Genomic DNA, 5466 nt, shown 5'->3' on the forward strand with positions numbered 1-5466 from the left:
GTGTATAATTGTTGTGGATATTTCACCTCACCTCATCATTAGGTAGGGAAAATGATGATGATGATGATTATGTGAACTAAGGTAGCCCACCCTCAGGCCATTATGTCTCCTGGGGGTAACGTGGGATTGGTGGTTTAACATTAACCATATACTGTATGATGATTAACATGCAGAATTTGTATAGTGAGGTGTTTTGCTTAGAATAATGATGGTGATTATAATATAATATGATTTGCCTGAGTGTTCGTTGCTTTCTGGACCCTGCCTCACCCCATCCTTAGGTGTGAAAAGTGGTCTGGATGGTGGTGGTGGTGGTGGTGTTGCATAATGTATATAGGCAGGTGTTTTGAGGGATAGGGAGGGAGTTGAGGAATGTTTATATAGCTGTACATTGTTGCTGCTGAGGGAAGGCTTGCCCCCTTCAGTGTCTACCTAATTATCAGTGTTAGAGAGGGAAGACTTATTGTTTGTAGTTTTACTGAATGAAGTTACTGTGAGTTGGAGGAAGGGCAGCCTGATGATGGAGGACAGTGTCATGAAAGCAGTTTGTTTGTGGCTACTCCTTTCAGGATTAAGGGTTATGGGCATAGATAGATGGATTGATATAGATAACTTTGTAGGTAATAATGTATATAAACATGCATTTGAATGGGTATGGATAGATGGTTCCCAGGCTACAAGGATGTTTAATGGCTGTGTTGGTGGCCTGTGACACCTGTACATGTCTAGGTATGAAGACAGAAGGACACTATGTATTTGCTGTGAGACCTCCATGCTAGAGAACTGAGCAGAGAAATAACTCAAGATCGACACTGGGAGAATGACTCTGGTTAAAAGACTTACACATGCTCTCATTGTCATGGGTCTCTTAAACATAATAGTAAATGCATGACATTCTTTTTTTTACTGCAGTCTGGGCAACATTGCTTGAGGATACTGTAATGTACTATAACTTAGTTCATATATAGAGATTTCATCATTTCCTGCCTGTTGTCTTTATTCTTTCCATGTGAATGTGCTACAACCCATCCTGACTTGATAAACTATTGTATAAGTTACATGTCCATATTCACAGCCTCCAGTCCTCCAGTTAATATTTTTAAATACCTCTATATTAGAATATCAGAGGTTACTTAGTTGACTGAGAGAAGTGGGGTGCTGAAGATTTATTGCTTTGAAATTTTTTGTGGATAGCAGCTCAGAAATAATTCAGAATCCATCCTTGTCCATCCCGTATTAACACAGTAGCTGGCCCTTCGTTACTTAACCCACCAGATTCAGTAGCTTTGGATGATGTGTTGGCATGCACTGAATTGAGATGTGTTTTGCAATGAGTGCATACATTTGCAACAACACAGTCTCACTACAGCTTAGTTTGCATGGCCAGTGAACAAAAGGGAATGAATGCTGTCATTAACCATGCATGAAACCTTGGGGGTAGGGTTTTTTTTCAAGAATACTCCCCCAGTATCCCTGCTTGTTGTAAAAGGGGACTAAAAGGTTAGTGCCCCTCCCTGGAAAACAACTAACTAAAAAGACAAACAAGAAGCCTCGGACAAGGACTGACCAAACGATGACGACCCAGGACCGGACAAAGGACTTGGTAATGGCTACGTGGAATGTAAGGGGAGCGAATGATGAGGTGAAAGAGAGAGACATTCTCCAGGTGCTTGAGGGTGCAAAAGTGGATGTATGTGGAATAACTGAAACAAAATGGAGATGAGAAAGTGTGAGAGAATGGCATTATGGATGGGGTATATGTGCAGGAGTAGGTGAGAATGAGAGGGCAAAGGAAGGAGTATGTATAGTTGTGAGTAAAAGATGGAAGAAGAGCATAAGACAGTATGGATCACTTGGGTCAAGGATTGTGTGGGTAAAGTTGAAAGTTGGAATACAAATGTGGGCGATTGTGTGTGTGTGTATGCACCAATGCAAGATCGTGCTAGCAGACTGAGAGAAGAGTTCTGGACAAATGTGGAAGTGTGCATGGAAAAGTTTGGAAGGAATGAGAGAGTGTTTTTGATCGGTGATATGAATGGTAAAGTAGGGAATGTGAAGGTGGATAGAATAGTTGGTGAGTGGGGTGTGCCTGCTGAGGTAGATGAGAATGGCAGTGTGTTAGTGGACATTTGTGGTGGGAGGGGGTTGGTGATAGCCAATACCCTCTTCAGGCATAAAGTGATCCACAGGTATACATGGCGAGTGATGAGATGGGTGGGTGGTGAACTGAATGAAAGGAAGACAATAATTGATTATGTGTTTGTAGATGAAAGGATGCGAAGATGTGTAATGGATGCAAGAGCTTATAGAGGTTGGGGGAGTGGACTTTCTGACCACTACTTGGTGGTGGCCAGAATTAGGATCCAAGTAAGATGGAGAAATAGAAGAAGGGAAAGAAAAGAGGAAGGAGTAGTTGCAAGGAGAGTGGAAAGGTTACAAGAGGATGAGAAAACGGCAGAGTATAAGAGAGAAGCGGAGGAACAATTGGGCAAATATGAATTGGAGTAGATGGGGGACGTGGAAGGTGTGTGCAGGATATTTACAGAAGAAATACAGTATGTGCAGCATGTGATGTGGTGTATGGGAGGAAGAGAAGACGGAGGGGGGTGCAAGGAACAGCGTGGTGGACTGAAGAGGTGAGACAGGCTGTGGCACAAAAGAAGAAAGCGTACAATGAATGGATGAGAAATAGGGGCGTGGAAGAAGTTGAGAGGCGGAAGAGAGAGTTATATGTAGAAAGAAAGAGAGAGGTGAAAAGATTAGTAAGAGATAGTAAGAAGAGAGTAGATGAGGAATTTGGAAGGAATTTGAGTGTAAAGTGGAGGGACTGTAAGGAAATGTTCTGGAAAGAGGTGAAGAGAGTAAGACAGGGTGGAAGTGAGGTTAGCAGTGGAGTGAAAGATAAAAATGGTAGATTACTAGTGGAGATGGGAGAAAAAGTGAGCAGATGGAGAGAACACTTTAAGGAATTGTTGGACATACAGGATGGAAGTAATGCGAGTATAAGTGGCTGGGGAATGGCTGGGAGAAGGAGGGAGGTGAGAAGACAGGAAGAAATCATTAGGATAGAAGTTGTGGAAGCAGTGAAGAAAGTTAAATCTGGGAAAGCCCCAGGAATTGATGGAGTGTGTGGTGAAATGCTGAAGCATGGGGGAGAGATAGTAGTAGAATGGATGTGGAAGATGTGCAGATTGGCCTGGGAGGAAGGTAGAGTCCCGGAGGATTGGAAGTCAAGTATAATTATTCGCTTGTACAAAGGAAAAGGGGAAAAAGAAGTGTGTGGTAATCATGGGGGTATTTGTCTTCTTAGTATAATAGGAAAAGTGTATGGTAGGATACTTATTGATAGAGTTAGAGAAAGAATAGAGGAATTAGTTGGAGAATAACAGGGAGGCTTTAGGAAGGGAAGAGGTTGTGTAGATCAGATATTCATTCTTAGATCTTTAGTGGAAAAGTTTCTAGAGAAGGGAAAGAAGTTGTATGCGGCTTTCATGGATTTGGAGAAAGCATATGACAGGGTGGATAGACAAGGATTGTGGAAAGTATTAAGAATATATGGAGTAGATGGGAAGTTGTTGAATGCTGTGAAGAGTATGTATGATGATGCTAAGGCTGCTGTGCTTGTGGATGGTGAACTAAGTGAAATTTTCTCTTTGAAGGTTGGGTTGAAACAGGGATGTGTCATGTCTCCATGGTTGTTCAGTCTGTACATGGATGGGGTAATAAAAGAGGTACAAGGTAGGGTAGTGGATGTTGGAGTGGCCCTGGTGAGAGAGGATAGTGTTTGGAAACTCCCTGTACTGTTGTTTGCAGATGATACTGTGTTGTTAAGTGAAGACGAAGGGGAGCTGCAAGGCTTGGTGGATGAGTTTGGGAGAGTGTGTAAGAAACGGAATCTAAAGGTGAATGTAGGGAAGAGTAAAGTGATGGTCTTTGAGAGAGGTGAGGTCAGTGAATGTACAGCGAGGTTGGATGGTGAGGAATTGGAAAATGTGAGTACGTTTAAGTACTTGGGTAGTGTGATGAGTAAGGATGGAGGTTTGGAGGGTGAAGTTCTTGAAAGGGTACAGCAGGGAAGAAAGGTTGCTGGTTCTTTGAAAGCTGTGATAAGAAACAGGGAAGTGAGCATGGAAGTGAAAAAGTTACTACATGACAGTATTGTGATACCAACTCTAACGTATGGAAGTGAAGCTTGGATGTTGTTGGAAGGACACAAGTCAAGAGTGAGAGCAGTGGAAATGAGTTATTTAAGAGGAGCCTGTGGAGTCACATGGAGAGACAGGCTGACAAATGAGGATATAAAGGAACGTTGTGGTGTGGATGTGGATGTGATAGGAAGCATTATGAGGAACACACTGAGGTGGTTTGGCCATGTGGAGAGGATGGAGGGTGAAAGACTGACGAAGAGAGTGTATTTGAGTGAGGTGGAGGGGGGAAGAGGGAGGGTGGAGGCTGAGGATGAGATGAAGGGATGGGGTGGAGAGGTATATGAGAGAGGGGGGTGTGAGTTGGGAGCAGGGCAGTGAAATGGCGGAGGACAGAGTGATGTGGAGGTGATTTGTTTGTGGCCTCCCCAAATGGGATTGAGGCGTCTGGCAATAGATAGATAGATAGATAGACTTCTTTTATTGAACCATTGTTGTTGTAGTGGCTCCAGGCTCATATAAATGTGAACCCACTGGACTGCTGGTTGATGTTTCCCCATCATGCAGTCCACCATCCATCCTTTCAGCACTGCCAATAGTATTTTGATGAACCAGTCAATTCTGTCAAAGGACATGATGGAAGTTGAGAGACATTTGTATAGCTAAGTACTAAAGCCAGTTAATTACTTCCTAGGAGTTGCTAGAAACTGTTGAAAATAAGGAAACCTAAGATGTGTAATGTTATTTTTAATCATTTGTGAGTCTCAGCATAGACTTTGATTCTGTTTACATGTGGCAGAAATTCTTTTTTTCATTCATTCATTGCCAGACGCCATGTATCCCAGACGGGGTGGCCAAGGGCTTAGAGTTAATTGTTTTACAGGGAGGGGCACTAATCCTCCACCAACCCCACTTGACATGTAGGGATGCCAACAGCATCTGGTGTTCCCAGGCGGTCACCCATCCAAGTACTAACCAGACCCAACGTTGCTTAACTTCGCTGATCGGACAGGAAGCGGTGTACTCAACGTGGTATGGCCATTGCCTAAGAATATATATAGTGTCCCTTCATCTTTATACTTTGACTTGGGGAAAAAAAAAAAAGTGTCATATTTTCAGTCATGATACACACTTAGAGCCTGGAAATGATCTGTCCATATCTGTTCATGTCTGTTTATATCTATTTTTGCTATCATGTCAAGTTGTCAGTCTCCTTGTAAAGTTGGGCATCTAGATTGCTAGAAAGAAATTAACCCTGAGAGTAAGTGAGAGTGGAGCAGGTAGTGTTTTTCATCTGATGGAATTGGGCCACTTCCACAAC

The 5466-nt window shown here is 42.8% G+C and overlaps 1 non-coding gene across 1 annotated transcript; it reads right to left on the minus strand.

Moving 5' to 3' along the window:
- Window positions 1–5072: 5072 nt before the first annotated feature.
- LOC145409441 (5S ribosomal RNA) lies at window positions 5073–5191 on the minus strand. The gene has a single exon (XR_013899097.1). It is a non-coding gene; the product is annotated as a 5S ribosomal RNA (ribosomal RNA).
- Window positions 5192–5466: the final 275 nt, after the last annotated feature.

The sequence above is a fragment of the Coenobita brevimanus genome, chromosome 80 (assembly GCF_032717465.1).
Source record: "Coenobita brevimanus isolate Jiangsu-jjx chromosome 80, ASM3271746v2, whole genome shotgun sequence".
Taxonomy (NCBI): Eukaryota; Metazoa; Arthropoda; class Malacostraca; order Decapoda; family Coenobitidae; genus Coenobita; species Coenobita brevimanus.